Source organism: Mobula hypostoma, chromosome 2 (genome assembly GCF_963921235.1).
Source record: "Mobula hypostoma chromosome 2, sMobHyp1.1, whole genome shotgun sequence".
NCBI lineage: Eukaryota > Metazoa > Chordata > Chondrichthyes > Myliobatiformes > Myliobatidae > Mobula > Mobula hypostoma.
The window spans coordinates 192,966,298-192,985,562 of NC_086098.1; the positions used below are offsets into that span (position 1 = coordinate 192,966,298).

The 19,265-nt window shown below is 34.8% G+C and overlaps 1 protein-coding gene across 6 annotated transcripts in view; it reads left to right on the forward strand.

The window, feature by feature from the left end:
- The first annotated feature begins 4,361 nt into the window (after nt 1-4,361).
- plagl2 (pleiomorphic adenoma gene-like 2) overlaps nt 4,362-19,265 on the forward strand; it is a 131,052-nt gene continuing 116,148 nt past the window's right edge. For all 6 annotated transcript variants that reach the window (XM_063041321.1, XM_063041325.1, XM_063041320.1 and 3 more), the window contains exon 1: nt 4,362-4,493. The gene's annotated coding sequence lies outside the window, so the exon portion shown is untranslated. The remainder of the gene's footprint in view (nt 4,494-19,265) is intronic.

Sequence of the window (19,265 nt, forward strand, 5' to 3'; positions counted from 1 at the left end):
CTTTCCCGATTCTTTTGAGTTTTTTTAAAACTATACTTTGAATTTGTTATTTAGTCTAGTAATGCAAAAGGATTTGGTCATAATTTACTTTCTTATCCTGATTTATTCTGTGAATATTTAATACAACATTCTAATTCTGTTTTGGACATGTAATGCTTTTGCCTGTTCTACTTTCAATCCTATGTCAATCTTCCTGCAGTTATTTACAGCAATGTTCTGAATTACAGTGGTTCTTTAATGTCATATTCCATTTCTTTTTTGTTTACTTAATACTACAGTGGATTCTGGTTAAATGGGCCATTGGTTAATTAGCCGCTTATTTGGGTAACTCTTAAAGAATAAAAACTGATCAAAAAAATAGCCTGGATTCCCTTTGTTTATATGGGACACTATGTGCTTAATTGGGGCAGGAGACTGTTGCCTAACAGTTTCTAACTAGTGTCAGCCGTATGCACTTGCATGGCCACTAGACACAACACAGTGCTTTGCGTGAGCAGTTTTTAAATAGTCAGTTTTGTGTTTGTGTTCAAAAAAGTAGTAATTTTTGTCACTAATAGTTGGCGTGAAATGAGCAGTAAGATAATTCAGAACTGTTTGACCACTCTGGTTTCAAGCATTCAGGCTTGGAGATGGCCAGGAGTGAAAATGAAAAAAATTGTCTACTTCAACAAATTAGAATCAAGTGCGAAAATTGAAGGTATTGACAATCATCTTGAATGTTACAAGAAAAATGAAGATTTGGAGGATAGATCATCGACAGCATTGTATGACGGCAGTCCATTATCTACACTGTGTCTGTGTTGATTTTGTTCAATTACAGTCAAAAGATTATAATGCGAATAAATTCCTCTGTTGATAAGTGTTAGTAACTAATATAAAGTTTTAAAGTACTGCAGTAGTATTAGTAGCATTCTCATTTGTTCTGTATTTCATTTATATTCAGAATTTGTTACTCAGTAAAACAGTAGTTTGTCTTTTTTAAACCTTTTTAACTATTTTCATGAAACATTGCCTAATTGGGGCAGGTGCTTAATTGGACCAGAATGTGCACGGAAACGGGTATTTAATATCTTACTGAGTTCACTTTTGTAAGTTTTTAATCTTATTTTCAGTACTGCTTTCAGTAGTTTGTGTCATGTTTTAATTCTGGCATGAATGATTATGTTGAGGATTCAAATGAGCATTGTCTAAATAAATAGTGCATTTGAAACATATATAATTGGTACTTAACATTGTGTTTTAATTATGTTATCAGTCCTTAGAGCTAGTATGCACATTTGACAGCAAGTTCTGATAAAACTATTTACTATTTTTTGTCTGATCTTGTTTATTAGCCCTATCTATGTAGTGCCTTCATGAATTTGTATTTAATTTTATTGCAATTTTTACTCTATTTCCAGATTCTGATGTGCGTATTGGATATTTTGTTCCAATTTTCAATAAGGCATTCATTTTATCTGTGAATAGTTCGGATATTTTCCCTCTAAACTTACTTATTTCGAAATATTTTCTACCTCAGTTTTGATGTCATTTCCATTTCCATCGTGTGTTTGGAGCCATCCTCTGAGCTCCTTTTATAGCAACTGATACACTTTTTCGTTTCTGTTCCTAGAATTTTGAAGATGTCATTTGAATTTGGTTCTATTTAGGATATTTGGATAATTTTTTGATTGTATTTCAAAAATATAAATTCTGTTTAAGACATCAGTGTCTCAGACGTTGTCCTAATTAGGTTGTAAAAGTTTGGTACTGTGGGCTAATCAATGCTGAGTATTAAGTACATCTCTTTAAAAATTTAAATGTATTTGGTTCTATATTCTGATACATTATCGGATCTTTCTTTGGTTTTGCTATTCAGTAAAACGTTCTAATTCCTTCCATGTACTGGAATCGTTTTGTAACAATTCTGTGGGTGTGGGAAGATCTTTCTCCTCATGTAGGGATATAATATAGTTTACCAAATTGCATATTACACAACAAAAATATATATTTAAATTATGTTATTAATATTTGATACTATACTTGCGTACTTTGGATTTTTAAACCATACTCTGAATGTCTTCCTGCATTTGAAAATACACTGCATTTCTATTAATTAATTATGATATTCTTTGCTGAATATTTGATACTCTTCGAATTTTCTTGTAAGATCTTATACCATAGATTAATTTTGTTGTAGTTTTGGGATCCTATGTTTGGCATTTAGTCCTAACTTCTTTGCTTCTGTTGCAGGAAGCTGGTATCTCACATTGATTACGTTGCTATATTTAAGATTAAAGATTATTCTACTGAATTAATTAAATTTACTGGGAGATACAAATTTCAATTTGTTTGAACAAACATTTGTGAACGACATCATCAATATTAAAAAAAGTCTTTAAGATGAATGTAATTTTAATCAGTTTGTTTCAATTCTTGATTGCAAAATCCAGTATATTCCCACAGACATAACTCAGTAAGTTTAGTATTCGTTTTTTCTCAGTTCAACGTGTTTCAAATTCATTCTGCTGACTGCTTCTTAGATGAACAAATTCAACTCAAGCAAGTTTATGAAGGATCTTGGAACAATAACAAATAAGAAAGTTGTATAATACTCCTGTTTTCTTTACACAATATTTAAATCATAAAAAAAACTTTTGTTTGTTGCCTAAAATGGAATATGCTAACAAAAATTTATTTTTAAAAAGTTTGTTAAGTTACTATCTTTGCGCCATTTCATTTGAGTCTTCTCAAATGAAAATATTTCTTCCTTACTTGTGGACAAAAATAGGTTCATACAATCCCAGCATTACTGGCAGCAAAATGAGTGCTCAGTGTTACGGTTTGCTCTCCAGTATCTGGCCCTCAGCTTCTATTTCTAAACTAAGAGAAATACTGACTAAAAGCATCTGGTACACAATATAGTAGAAAACAGCAAAGGCATCATCTACAACATTTATCAATTGAGAAGCAGCATGTAGGGGAAAATGTCTGAATACGAATTTGTAAACCACAGTTCCTAAGACAAGGTAGTCATGTGCAAGAGAGACTGAATCTCTGTAAATTTCTGTCCAGTAGTTCTCTGGTCAGTTTTCAATAGACTCATACATTTAATTTCAATGACCCACATAGTTTTATTGATTACTTTCTTTATTGTTAGGCAAAAATCAGTGACTATATGACTGTGGAATCAATGGAGTATGTATCATGTTCTCTTATTATTTTCTGTATTATATTTCAAGCATACAGCAAATTTAAATTATATAGGAAATGTTTTTAATTGTACCACTTTCAAAAACGTTTACAGTTGATTTTAGTACCTTGAACTGTGAGATGCCTTTTAACAATTTAACAAGAAAACAAAATGTGCTTAATTTAAACAAATACGAATCATTTATTATTATTGCATTATTATACAATGCAAAAGACCAGAAATAACTCAGTTCTTCACTGCTTGTTCACGTTAAGTCTTCACCTATCCAAGTTTTTTCAAATACCATCAATTAATGCCAAGGGGGAGGGGGAGGGAAACAAAATAAGCAGAGTGAAATCTGGAGTACTCAGCAGGTCAGGCAGCAGCTGTGAACAGAAAAGAGAGTAAACATTTCAGGTCAGTTCCTAAGCTGAAATTTGGATTTGTTTACTGTCTTACATTTGCCCTTCGACTTGTGTGCTTCTAGCATCTGCAGTTTTCGTTTGGAAGAGATAGGATTCTATCAGATTTCATTAAAGATGAGAAACAATTTCCTCCAACGAGTTCAGACTTGATAATTCAGCACTATTGACCATTGTTTTGTAATGAAACGTCTTCTATCTACTCAGCGGCAATGATAGCAACGATTCAGGTCTTACCTGAACTGTTCGTTCTTATCAATGAAGGTACCATCCACCCACCATTCCAGTTGATATGCTTGCCTTAAAAATTTACACTCCCCATGAGCGTGGAGAGATGTCCATCCGATGGAGCAGTTGCAGATAACTGAAATCTTGATCGACCATCGGTTCGGATCCAACCAGGGGGAGCGAGGCAGAACTGGCGGGGAGCAACTTTTGCATTCGCAAATCCGTGCGCCCCGTTGGCATGGTGCGGTGGTTAGTTCATTGCTCCTGCAACTTTGCTCTTCCCAACATCACCACCCCACATCCTTCTCTCTGCATGCACACACACACGGGGGGGGGGGGGGAGCAAGCAAGCATGGTGCCATTTTAAAGGGACCCGTGCACGTTTGCGGCCAGCAGCCGGTGTGCCGGGGGAGGGATGGATGGATGGATGGAGTTACAGTAGTCCACCTCCTATCTCCTAGACGCCAGCAGCAGCAGCAGCAGCAGCAGCCTCCAATGTTGCGAAACCCCCTGACGTCACTCCCAGCATCCTCCGCACAATGGCTTCTGAAAAGAAGCTGGGGAAAGAATTTTTTTTAGGCCGTGAAAAATAGAGAAAAATAATTTCCAAAATTTGGAAAGTGCAGCTCGCGTGCAAAAACTTATCGGAAAGAAATGCCGAGTCAACGGCGGTGAGTTTGTGCTAATTGCAGGAACGAATGGTGCGAGTTGTCGGGATGAAATTGACTAGTGAAGTGCTGGGAAGTTTTGCTGGGAAGTTTGTGTGTATGTGTGTGTGTGTGTGTGTGTGTGTATGTGTGTAGGGGAGAGAGGAGAGGGAGCTCGCGTTTATTATATTATACACAAGCCTTTTCTCCCCCCGCGGGGTTGCCAATTAAATTGCCCTCCCCTTCAGCCCGCTTCAAGACATAAAAAAATCCGAATTGTAGCAAGCATTGAAAATTTGCAAGAATTCATTTCTTCCTCTTTGCCAGTTCTTCATTTCTTGGGTGATTTTTTTTTAAAATTACGTGATCAAAAAAAGTTTTTAGGGAGTGAGTTTCTAATAGTGTCTCTCCTGATGCCTCACGCCGCGCAGTTGAAATGCCTTCTGAGTTGTTTTTGAGGGGGAGCGTGTTTCAAAAAGTCAATTTTCTTAAGATCATGAATTGGAAATCTCTAAACTTGTGAATTTCGTTTGAGAGACCGTGCCGAGAAGTGGGTAAATAGTTCGGAATCGGACAGTTTCCCATAAGTATTTTGATATTTATTCCCTCTTCCCTTATAAAAGTTGCACGCTATGAAGTTGGTTCACGGTGTTTTTGTGGTGGCTCGTATCATGGTTTTGTTGCTGTGAGGCAGGAGTTGGGAGGTGGTCACGCTGCTGGGCTGTGACAAAATACATGGAGATAACTCGTCGTTCACAAAAATATCGTTTTGTTTTAGAACGTCGAACTATTGCACTTGTTTACTCCCGGGTTGTTTGGCGCCAGCGCCTCGTTGAGTTTCATCGACCATTACGCTTAAGAGATACAAATATTGCCCAGTGTTTTATGAAAAAAAAACTTTTGTCTTTACCCTAGTATGTGCAGCAACACGTGAGCTCGTTGATTTGTATGGGGGAACTGTGAGAAATGGATATTTAAAGATAACAGTTCTGTCTCTTAAAAAGTTGAAAAGTTCTGTATATATCACAAAAATTGATCAACCTCATTGGGAATTGTGTTGTGCTGGCATTAAGTTATAAAGTTTAAAGGAATCTATTAATATATTAAATGATATTTACTAACTATGGATGAACAATTGATAAATTTCTAATAGTGAGCAGCTTTAGTTCAGTACTATAATTTCAACATGTTGCCTTTGAAATAGGACAAGTAGATTTGCTTTTGCTCAGCTATATTTGAAGTATTAGCCTCACAGTTCAGTTTCTGTGGTAGTATGTTTATTTCTGAATTTGCATATGACCAACACTATCAGAAATTTATTGCTTGCATAAATGTTTGTGAAGTGTGAGATGTGCATGATTTGTTTGTAACCAAAGATAGGACAACTCTAAAAGAAGTAAAACATGTTTACCTGGCAGTCTGGTTATATGGAGGTTATAGTAAACAAAATAATGATTAAATGTCTGTTCTGTTACAAGAGGAGTTATGTGGTTTCTATTTCATGTTGCTGACAAACTAGTTCAGAATGTTTGTATCATATGTTTATTCTTTGAGTAAAGAGCATTTGATGTTATTTATGTAATTCATGAGCAAGAAATGCTGTATGTTAATATTGGAATCAAGTAGAGATGGTAACATTAAATATATGAACCTCAGAAGTAAAGAGACCTTGATCTTTTTGAGTGTTACTCATTTCTAAATATCTGAATTGTCAGTCTTCGTAAAAAAAATTGAGATTTATCGAAGTGTTGCTTAAAATAATGGACATAAAAGCAGCTTTTTTGAAACTTGATAGTTATAAAATAACTAAACATGACACAATATAATTAAACTGTATAGATTCATTAAAATCAAATTAGATAGAAAATATGATTTGGTTTGTTTGGTCTTTTAATGTTGGTTATTTTGGACATTTAATCATTTAAATGATGCTGTTCGTTGTGTTGCTGTAGTGCATTTGTAAAAAGTGCAATATCGGAATACTTAGAAAGCGTAAATTTGTTCCAGCATTAATTAATTCTTCTGACTTTGTGTTTGAAATGTTGGATTTGATCTGTTTCAGAATGCTCTATCCTTTTTCTCTGTTAAATATTACAAATTGTAGATAATTAGAAATATTTTTGACAGGTTTATGTATTGGGAAAACATTTGAAAGAGATGTTCTTTTGCTGTTTATATTTAACTTAAAATTATTAAGATTTCGATAGCAAAGTAATTTGTTTGAAGCATCGAATTTCTCAAGTGTTTGGAATAATTGTTGAATTGCATGCCAGTTGTATATTTCAAAATAGTTTTAAAGTGAAAATTTGATCAGTGCTTTGGTGCAAATCATAAAGAAATAGAATGTGGAGTTGGGTATCCTTAAAAATATTGTCAAGACTGCGTTGAAGTAACTTGAGTGAAATGAATAACAAACCTATGGAACAATCAGATTTTAAGATGATATTTTTGACTTCAACTTTGTTAAAATCTTGCATTTGAGTACTAATGATAAAATTCAAACTTTTAGTGTTAAATATTTGTTAAAACATTTACAAATGTTATGCTATTCCTAGTCAAACAAGGTGGAAATTTGTTGAATGCAAACTTGGGGAATAATCTCAATCAAATGTACTACATTTTGTTTTAATTTATTGTGAATAGAAATACATTCCATAAAGCATTCTATTTAAATTATTATTTTTCTGATTAATTCTAACATTTGATATTTGCCCATCTCTTTTGATACTTTGCTCATTTAACTTGAAGTCTGACATTGAAGTAAGAAACCTGAATTATGTTGATAGGAAAATTAATCAATTGAAGGTGACTTAAAATTGGTAAATAAATAAATGTTTACTCTTAAAATAGTTTTGCAGTAATGAAAAAGGTGTACACAATTAAAAAGTTATCTGTTAATTGCTATCCTGTTACAGAAAATAACTGTAGAAACAGAAGTGTGTTGTACAGTTTTTCTGAAGTTCTTAGTGTCACTTTTTCCATTGGTAACATGAAGTGGAGGGAAGGATAAGGATATTTGTTTCTTTAGAATATTTGTACCGGATTTTGTAACCTTTTAGCCACTTTGTTAGTCTAAATGATTCAAGGAAACACTTGCAAAATTCTGAGAAGGGTAATGGGGAAATGTTCATTTGTGAAGTTAGTAATTTGTTCATTGTCAGACAATGTGGAGGAGAACCAGGTTTATTGAGATAATATGGTGCCCTATTTGTAACTTGTAAATTTTGAAGTAAAATTTAACTCTTTCAATTTTCTAGTTTTATTTTAAATAGTTTCTATTTGCTTTTGGTAGTATAGGTAGAAACTGAAGTTCTTGAAAACAATTGAAATGCAAAATGAAATTAATTTTGCAATAATTGTTTACATATCAAGCAACAATTTCTGTAAAATCATTTGGACAAGTACATTTTCTTTACCTTTAATTGGAGACTTCAGACTTATTCAAGATTTGCTGAATAGTTTCAAATACTTTATCATAACTTCATAAATTTTAAATCTGCTTTAAAGTTTTAAAAACAAAGGATATCTTATTTGTGTTTTGCATTTTCCCCAATCCATTTTTAATTGAAGAATTTTGTAATTTTTTTTCCTTTAACCTTAGAAAATGAATATGTTGGAATTAAAATTTAAACGGGTCTTGAGAGATGACACAATTGTTTTGAGGTATATTTGAAATTCTTTTTGAATAAGCTTGTGCAGTTTTAAATCTGTTGCATTTAGAACCAAATTTCCAGAATTTGTAGTGGTGAATTGCTAATATGTTACATTTAAAATATGGTTCTGGCAATATTTGTGATATGAACAGACTCTAGGAATCATGGTGTCCAGTATATGCCTTGATTGGAAAAAGGGTGTTGGTAAAAAGGTGTTAGAAACAGGCTTTTGATAAGAACTCAACAAGTGAGAGTGACTTGCGTTTCCCCTCACTCTCCAATGCTACAATTTAGATTATCACTAATCAGGTTATACTTGTCTATAAAAAACAGTTCGCTATCACTGATCAATCATAATTTATAAGAGTAATACTGTTTCTTTATTGAGAGACTATTACCTTCAGATTCTCAAGATTAGTATTAACTAATTTTTGTATTTTGTGGATTCTGCAAGATTAGTATCCTAGATTCTTTAGGTGTGTTTTGTGGAGGGTCATTTTGCTCAAAATTGGCTGGAAATGCTGTTAGCTGAATTATCATAACATGCAGAATTGCAAGTGTAAATTTGTTTATATCAATATGAATGGCTGACATTAAAGCAACTTATTCAATTGAAATTGTTTCCTTTTCTCCCCCTTTGAGTAACATTAATTTGATAACCTTCATGCTTTTCATTAGCTAACAGGCAAAGGAGTTCTGAAACTTGTTGAAATGTATGGTGGTCCTCTGGATAAATCACTTTTGTGCTATCATTTATATGAAGTTGAGTAATTAAAGAACTATAACCAACTTGTACCAAACTTTGCTCGTGGTCCAGTAACTCCAAAAGGAGCATGGTACTAAATGGATTTTGCAAATTAAAATTTCAGTGGTATAGGAAACTACTTGAAAATTCAATGCAAAATCTTACTTTCCACAGTAACCAAATGTTTAGCACATTGCTTTGGGAAGCACCTTGAACTTTGTTTGAAAGATGTCATACACTTATTAAGGTATAGATCACAATATGTAATAATGGTGTAGTGGGAATTGATTTCTGTAGCTCAAAATTTGCACGACATTGTTGTTTTGCACCTTTAACACTTCTAAATTTGACTCTTTAGAGATTTCTTGAAAGTAACCTTTTTAAAATTTGGGAGCTTCAATTACCAATTATGGTGAGAAACTGAGGAAAAGACTTTGGAAGGACATGTTGCATGGAAATCATCAATTTTACTGGTTGTATTTAACTGAAATTTGACAGCCAGATGTTGCAGTAAATACAAAAGAATAAACGATAGATTATTGCCTGGGAGAGGGGATTTAATTGAAAATGATGAAATGGACATCATTAGTGATTTGAGGGGATGGTTTTGTGTTGTTAGAACAATCCAGTTACCTAAAGATTTGCATACCAAGTTTTGAAGTATTGATGTTTACATAACTTTCTGAAATATTGCGGTTTAAAAAAAAATGAAATAGGAAGTCATAACAAAGTCACTGGTGGAGGGAAAACTTTGTTTATCCTTAATTTGTTAGAAATCTAAAGTGTTAGGAAAATTGTATAATTCTATTAATTTGTTTTAGTTTGTAAGCTACTTCAAAAGTGAAGTATGGTCAACTTTGGAGAATACAATTTTATGTTAATGAATATACCTGCTTTCAAGTATTTTTACAGTTCATTGTACACTCACTGATGTGGAGAAATGACTGGCATTTAAACCTTGGATGAATATAATTTCCCTTCAATTCTGTTCTTTGTCAGCAACAGTCATGTTGGTGAAAAGGCATTCTTGGAGTAGCTTGTATTTACTTTTTTCTCTCTGGTTTCCACAGTTAGTTGTATATGTTATATTTGCAATTATAAAAAGCAGTTTAGTTGCTGATCAGAATTTACTTCCTCAGTTTGATTTTGATTACTTATGTTTAAACCACAAGATGTTACAGCTTTTATTGTTTAATTTGCCATATGTATATTTGTTCAGTTTGCTGGGAGATGCTCTTAGTAGCATTACCTTGACAAAGATGACAGAATATTGCAATTGTAGGTAAAAGATATGATGATCAATATATATCAATCTAAGTGGTAATAGTGTATTTTGTATCAGGTCTGCAATTCATTGATTTCCCAAGGTCTAATGCAGTCTAGGATTGGCCATTAGTAGTTTCTCAACTAAATTTTCCAGAAATGCTCTCGGAAATATATGAAGAGAGTATGGAGCAAGGCTGATGCACATCTTTTTTGGAATGCAGCACATTTTTCCTGACTGGTTAACACCTTGCTGTGTGGAGTTGTGGTTTGTGGTGCCATTGGTTTTGGTATTGACGTGGTTATAAATTTTATCCCTGATTTCAGGGCATTAAAAATTATTTATTTTTAAACTACTATAAAGTCTATAATTCTTAGAATCTGAAGGAGAAATATCATCTTGACTCTTTTGAACGTTTTGCTTCAATTGTTCCTGTCAGGACTGTTATGTATGATTGCAGCTGAGTTTCTGTTAGACTCTGAGTGACAGTGGTCAAGTTGTTATAACTTATTTAACTTGGGCTAAGAAAACACAACTGAGTAGCTATTCCCTCTTTTCATTGGTATCTATAGTTTAAGCAGCTTGTAAATTTGTAATACAGGTAATGTATAAAACTATCCAAAGGGTGAAGTTAACTACGTTAGGTCAAGGTGAGACTTACCAGTCCTAATGCTTATAAACCTAAGAGTTTGATATGATATGATGAAAAGCTAGAACAAAAATGGGGTAATCTCAGTGAAAGGGCAGAGATTCTTTGAGATTTTGCAGAGATTTGTGGTGGCGATGTTTTGTCCAGCAAAGTAAATAATCTTATTGCTTACCCAAAGTTTGGTTTAAAAGGAATGCCAACCACTGAGGTTATAATAATAATGTTATTCATGTAGTCACTGTAGCTTGAGGGATGAGGGCAGAATGTAAAAATGGCTTGAGGTATTGCTCACTATATAGGTTGTTATTTTAGACAAGACTGAATCGTTTAGGTTCACACAATTGTATTGATATGAGCTCTTCAACTATGAAGATCCACTGTAATTCTTTTTTCCTCCATACTTTAATAGCTTTTATGGCTTTCATTTAATTAGCCAACTTCCCTTGAAATGATAGCATCCTTGATAGTAAATGCCTAAATGAAAATCTGTACTCTGCTTGTAAGAAGAGACAGGTATATACATTTTCAGTGGGACACGTATGAAATGAAAATCAAAAAGAATGCCTGTGGTGGAAATGTGAAATAAAATACTGGCAATACTGATCAGGTCAGAGTCCCTCTGTCAGATTTTGTGAGGAAATGTCCAAGTTTTCTTCTCTTGGTTTGCAGAGCCCTGGGCGGGTTGTTTTTGTTGGGTTATAGTTTCTGCCTGAAAAAGCCATCTGTAGTAATGCACAAATCTTTCAATCATCTTGTTTGATGGAAAAATTAAGCTAATTTTCCACCATTGTTCCTTCTAACCTGTGGAACAAACTTTCTTGTAAGTTTTCTTAAAGTGACAATTTGAATATTTTCTATTTCCCACTTGTGTTTCATTGAAGTCTCTAATTACAACTGATAGGTGTGAAGATCTTAATCATGGCTTCCTTCCATATTAGTGATTTAAGTGTGATATTTGCAATAAATTTTTTGGGTCCAACTATGGGTTGAGTTCGGTATATGGACATTTCAACTTCTAAATGTTAATGTTGATAATTTGTTGCATTTACATAAAGTTCTGCAGATGCTGGAACTCGAGCAACATACACAAAAATATTGGAGGAACTCAGCAGGTCCAGCAGCATTTATAGTGGGAAATGAACAGTGGACATTTTGGGCTGAAACCTTTCATTAGGATTGTCAGTATCTGCATGTATAATATTGTAATTGTTTTAGAAAATACTTCCCAAAGAGTTTCATATTTTAAATATTTTGTGAGATTTTTATACATCTGCCATTGACTTAAGTTAAAAGTATGATACTGTTGATATTGTAAAGAATAAGTATGATATTGTCAAAGAAATTCAAAGACCACCAATAGGAAAAAGGACTTCAACTCACCTAGGACCTTCAGTATATTAAGATTACATTGAACAAAATGGTCCAAAGGCGAATGACTATTTGCAAAGTTAGAAGTGTACCTCTACTTCCCAATTTTATAATAAGAATTACTTCATTTGGGAACTGTTTGTCTGCCAATTCATCAACCAACAGTGTTGTTAACCATATTTAATTAGATTTTTTTTTGATTTGCTTAAATGTGGTTATTTAAAAACATTTGTGTACTGTGCTCCAAGTTTCTACAGTCTGTTTTATGTTTTTATATTTTGCCATATTAATTTTGTTTTAAAATGATCAAATAGAAATGCACAATGTTTTGTCATTTGTTCTGCAGATGATGTGTCGTGATGCGATGCAAAAGTCATTGGGCACTTGAGAGATTTAATGTAGATTCTATTTTAAACCTGTATGTGTTATGATTTGCCACATTACAGGTCTCATGAAAGACCAACATTTTGAGAAGCATATACAAGAAGGGTGTGCCTCTGTATTCTTGCATGTCTTATTTATTAGGTATATTTTTGCTTCCCAGAATTATGAAGTTCTCTGCACAGTGTGACAACGATTCAATATTGTAATTGTATTGCTTTGACTAGAATTTTAAAGCCTAAGCGTGATTGTGTACAGTCACCTGCTTTCAGAATCGAATGCAAGCACACTGAATTAATGCACTACCCAAGGCATTCCTTGAGGTTGATCAGAGTTTTGGATTGAATCTCAAGATCCAAGATCATAAAATCTCTTGAAATTGATTCACTTTTTGAAAAGACAATGGAAATGTATGTGTAGTTTCTTCCTTAGAGAATTGGACTTAAATATAATGCATTGGGGGCCATTTGACTCATAAGTTGATGCTTGCTCCCAACAGACAAATCCTATAAATTCTATTTCTCGATTACTTATATCTAAATGTGCAACTTGCCTTCTGCGTCATGCTTATCAACAAGCCTTCTCTCCACTTTGATTCTTTTGCATTGGTGTAATATACAGAGAACCTGATTAAAATGGCAGTAGGTCTTTGGGATGTGGTGCACAAACCTATGAATTTATAGAGGAATGTACAAAGTCCACTTGGACAAACCAGAGGTTAGATCCCGAATCAGTGGTGTTGCAGCTGAGAAGCATATTAAATTGAGGATCTATTAGCTGTTTAATAATATGCATCCCAGACCAAATGTGTACAAATATGGCATTGATGTAATCTTGTTTTTCACAGTAAATGGTTGATGTATAAGTGCAACGTAAACCTGGACTTTTGGCATGGTATTACAGTAAAATAAACTGGAAGTAAGCAGAAGGATAAGCTTTGTCCTGCCTCTTATTGACAGCTTGTCCGGTTTTAATGTTAACTTCATGCAAAACTGCTTTTGTACTCATTAAGTGCATCCTCAGCAACAGGAACAAAATGCTGAGTTCCTCCCGTATTTTGAGTGTCGCTTTGGATTTCCAGCATCTGCAAATTTTCTTGTGTTTGAAATGTATCCCCAGATAGCTTGTCTAAGGAGATTCTTGCTGCTCAGAAGTTACTAATGCTTCTGTATGAGCGTTACTGTAGAAAAGGTTTGGATAAACTCTTTACCAAGTACAGCTAGAGGATAAAGTTCTCAACACAAAGTACATTTTGAAAAGGAATAGTAGTTATCTGTAAAAGAGTAATATTGTATAGAGAGTGAGCTTAAAGGCTAGGGTTAGAAAATATTGGTTAAATGTGAAAAGAAAGTCAGCAGAAAGGGTTCAGTGAGACCAATAGCCAGTGTCTCTGCATTCGTGCTCTGTAATTGGGCATGTTTTTCTGGTCATTAAAATAAGTTATGCAACATTAGCATTGAGTCAACTATAACTGTAATTTGAAATAGGGTGAAATGTTGAATGAGATTGTCCTTGAGAACCAATTATAGTTGAATTATGAGCAGTTTTTGCATAGCATGTTCATTCCATTAGTTTGTACAGAAGTGGGTGGAAACTGGCAAAAATAATATTGTCCATATAATGCCACACTGCAATGAAATTAAACCCGATGCCAAAAGGAGAAGAACAGTGATTGTATCCAGTACTGTACACTTTTGATCATATTTCTCCCCAATTCAATAACATATTATAGAAACAAAAGCATTATCTACACTTTTGAAGGAATGTAAGGACTTTGAGAGTAGATCAGTCATACTTTAATAAAGAATAACCATGATAATCGAAGGATAGATCTTCATTTAACCAGTTACAATGTTTGAAGCTGCTTTGTTGATATGGTATATTGTTCACGTTATACATGACTTAAATATCAAAAAATGGATCCGTCAGAGAGTAGACTGAGTAGGGCATTTTGGGACTACTGTTTGTCTCCCATGCCATTCAGCCCATTGCTCCAGCTTTTGACCATTGCTCCAACCATCATAATTTATTTCTTTTCTCTTTTCTGCTGCTTATTCATTATTTTCTTGTTTTTCCAATGGAAGGCTTCATGATTGTGTCTGCAGTCCATGTGATCACTTCTAAAAGTGGATTTTGATCATAAAGCATTTGAACTAAAAAGCTAATGTGAGTGGGAAAGGTTTGTGGATAGATATTTGTAGAACAGAAGCACGAGGTTCAGTATTCTGCCACATGTGAATTGTTATACCACACCATCAGATCTACAGATAAGCTTCATTAATGGAGGAATTAAATATACTAACTTGAACCATCTCTTTGTAAGGTGGTTAAGAGATTTTATTTGAAGATCGAATTAATAGATTTATCCCCAGTTCATTTATTTTATTGAAATATTTTCACTTTTTAAAAAATGTAGTTTTAATAGAATTAGTGCCTCTGCAAAACCTTGACAGAACATGATCTTTTCTGAGTTAATATGGTCCAAACTCTTAGAGGAATACCAGAATATAAATTTTAAGTGCAAATTAACATAATATATTCCATCAAGTTAACTAACAGCTGTTCATATGGCACAGACTGATGATTAAGCTATGAACTTAATTGTGTCCTGTCCTAGAATTGTTACTTGTACCTGTTGCTCTGATTATTGTTGACTTTGTGTATTCCATATTTTTCTTTCTGCTTGCCATCAGTGTGTTCACTGACCTCACAATTAAAATGTTTACTGGAGCCCCCTACCCTTGGACAAATTTTTGTGATTTATTTTTTCTTCAAAACTTCATTTTGTCTTGTTATCCAATGTAACATTTTTCGTGGTTCAGACTGAGTAGGTGGACAACTTAAAGTTAAATTGCCTGCACTGACACTCTGCTAGAGTGAACCAGATCTTTTCATGGTCCAGTTCTCTATCTTGGTGCTGTGTGTTTATGCTGTGATAAGTGTCTATCCATTGATTATTGATTATTGTTTGTCTGAATGACTTGGGTGGCAGAGCAGAACTTTCCATACCCCTACTCCCTTGAGGAAATTTCTCTTTCGTCCTTCCCCCCTTTGGTTACAATTTATAAACTGATTCCCTATTGGACTTGTAACTTGACTGTTGAAAGCTGATCTTGTTGTCTGTCCTTTTATCACATGTGTGAATTGGGATCAAATTTTACTATTTCCCAGATCTTGTTGATTGGTTTCAACATCCACTTCTACAGTACACAATGCCCATTCCTATAGCCGGAACCTTGTCCTTTGTCCCCCCTTTGTTTTGACCTATACTTTTATTTAAATACTATATGATAATTTTTAATAGTAATATTTTTTCAGATTCCATTATGTAATACGTAGTGTATTTTATACACAAAGTTAAATATAACAGGAAAGAATTGTCCAACAAATCCACTTATTGAATTAGTCTATAGGGGTCCCAACTCTTCCCGCAGCTTGAGTTGTTGGGTTTTTGTTGTGTTGCATTAGGCAGTTCATGATGTTATGATATCATGAGTTTTTGATTTTCCTGTTTTGGATTTCCACATAACATGGTAAATCAGAAGCTGGCCGTTGAGTTTGATTCTAAACAGTTAACCCATTTAAAAAGGCTCTATCCAGATAGAAGAAGGGAAGCTGCAGTGGACCAACTACTCTTCACCTCTGCTATAGTGTTGTTGATTCAACACCACTTATTATACATCTCGCTGGGTCTTTCACCTTGAACATTACTTCCAAAACATCCTCAAAAATTGGTATCACATTCATCGACCTTTGTGTTTGATGTGACGCTGCTGGAAAGCATGGTATTTGCAAATGTTCTTCTTTTTCCATGTGACTGGCTGCTCTGTGTTGTGTGGACATTTCTTAGATAGCTTGTGTTTTGCATTTGTGTTAGTTGCTCCTTTTTCTTCATCAGCCATTTATGCCTGTTACTGTTTTGAGAAAAAGTGCTTGTCCTAATGGCTGTACACCTTGTGTTCGTCAAAGGCTGGAAAGGACAAGGAAAGCATGTAGACTTTGGATTTGTTAGAAATGGCAGTGGATATCTGCATGAAGGTTCCTACCAAGTCTGTCTAATTCTCAGATTTCATTTCTTCCTCTCTTCTTCCCCCCCCCCCCCCCAAACCAATCACAAAGCAGAGTCCATCCCAATATCATCTTCTGCAGGGAGAAATTATAGATGTCTTCTTCAATCCTTCCTGGTTATGGCACTCTACTGTACTTGAATTTCTCATAACCATCTTCAGAAATAGAACCATAGAAACTACAGCACAGAAACAGGCCTTTTGGCCCTTCTTGGCTGTGCCGAACCATTTTTGCCTAGTCCCACTGACCTGCACATGGACCATATCCCTCCATACACCTCCCATCCATGTATCTGTCCAATTTATTCTTAAATGTTAAAAAAGAACCCGCATTTACCACCTCGTCTGGTAGCTCATTCCATACTCCCACCACTCTCTGTGTGAAGAAGCCCCCCCTAATGTTCCCTTTAAACTTTTCCCCCCTCACCCTTAACCCATGTCCTCTGGTTTTTTTTCTCCCCTTGCCTCAGTGGAAAAAGCCTGCTGGCATTCACTCTATCTATACCCATCATGATTTTATATACCTCTATCAAATCTCCCCTCATTCTTCTACGCTCCAGGGAATAAAGTCCTAACCTATTCAACCCTTCTCTGTAACTGAGTTTCTCAAGTCCCGGCAACATTCTTGTAAACCTCTGCACTCTTTCAACCTTATTAATATCCTTCCTGTAATTTGGTGACCAAAACTGAACACAATACTCCAGATTCGGCCTCACCAATGCCTTATACAACCTCATCATAACATTCCAGCTCTTATATTCAATACTTTGATTAATAAAGGCCAATATACCAAAAGCTCTCTTTACAACCCTATCTACCTGTGATGCTACTTTTAGGGAATTTTGTATCTGTATTCCCAGATTCCTCTGTTCCACTGCACTCCTCAGTGTCTTACCATTAACCCTGTATGTTCTATCTTGGTTTGTCCTTCCAACGTGCAATACCTCACACTTGCCTGTATTAAACTCCATCTGCCATTTCTCAGCCTATTTTTCCAGCTGGTCCAAGTCCCTCTGCAGGCTCTGAAAACCTTCCTCACTGTCTACTACACCTCCAATCTTTGTATCATCAGCAAATTTGCTGATCCAATTTGCCATATTATCATCCAGATCATTGATATAGATGACAAATAACAATGGACCCAGCACCGATCCCTGTGGCACACCACTAGTCACAGGATCTACTGCAAAAAGCAAGGGTTTAATGAACTGGGTGTGAAAACCTCCAAAGAGAGTGCTGTGCATTGGTATTGACCTTCCAAATAGCAGCTGTTAAATCTCAGTGGGCTCTTGCTCCTGCTAACAAATGTATTGACACCCGGTTAAATTCTGCAGTACAGGTTATCATAAGAATCCTGAACTTGACACTTTACTGCTTGCTGGTCCTGACCGTAATTGTTCCTCCAGGTATGCACTGTAACAAAGCTACCTCCGGAGAGGCTGTTCACATGAATGATTGCCTAGACTTCCCCATCAACAGAACTTGAATAAGCTTCTGTTTACCACTTGTGCTCAGTCCTATTCTTGTTTAGGTATTCTGTTATTGCATTCTTCATTACAGATTCCTGCATTTCCCCCCTCATGGCTGTTATGCCAGGAGGTTGATAGTTCCCTGTTTTCTCTCTTTCCTCCTAAATAGTGGGGTTACATTTGTCATCTGCAATCCACAGGAACAATTCCAGAATCTACTGAACAATGGAAGGTGATAATCAGAGCAATCAGATCTCAAAAGCCAGTTCTTTCAATGCTCTAGGATATAAATAATTAGATCTTTAGAATTTATTAGCAACTTATTTTTTATTTTTTGACAAGTTAGTTTGTTCCATTACTCAGAGTGAGCTTTTATAAAGAAGAACATGACCTGCTGAGTATTTATAGCCCTTACAGTTTTATTTCATTTCAACAGCTCTACTTCTGCACTGCTGTCAGTTTAAAAAAATATATATACAACTTCTATTTTCAACTCCTCCTAGATACAATCTTGTGTATGTCTAGCACATTTTGTTTTTGCAGTTTGCAATGAGTCTTCATTTTGGAATCTTGTCACATGATGAGCTTAAAAGCATCAATATATCTACCTCTTCCTCTTAATCTAAACCTTGATCTTTTTCAGAGTTCATGTGCTCATTCCTTTTTCTCCCCCCTTGGTCTTTTGTGTTTCTTCAAGGACTAGGAGATCCCAGAAGTTACACCCTATGATCCCAGCTGTGTCTTTTACCACTGCCAAACATTGTTTTCCATTAAAATAATCTGTTTTTATTTAAGATTTAAACCATCTCTCTGTACTTGAACAACATGGAACATATTGGAGGTTCTGTCCAATCTCTACTAAACTACTTCAAATTGATTTGCTTGTTGGTTACTGTTTACAGAAAAGGTTTCATCGGCGTTTCAGTTTTATTTTGTCCCAGTTATTAGCCATGTTTAGAAAAATGGCAATGTTATGTTTTAATGTCACATAATTTTCCTCCTTCCACATTGTGTCCAATCTTCCTGTAAATTCAGCCCAAATAACTTGCATCCGTAACAATTTTTTTTACAATTCAAATGCTCTCATTTTATCTCTTCATTTGTGTTTGAATTTATCTTTCATGCTAAAGTGACTTCGACTTTAAAGTCTTTGTTGTTCAAAGGCTTTAAAGATCAAATATTAACTTGCGAGTCCTGCAA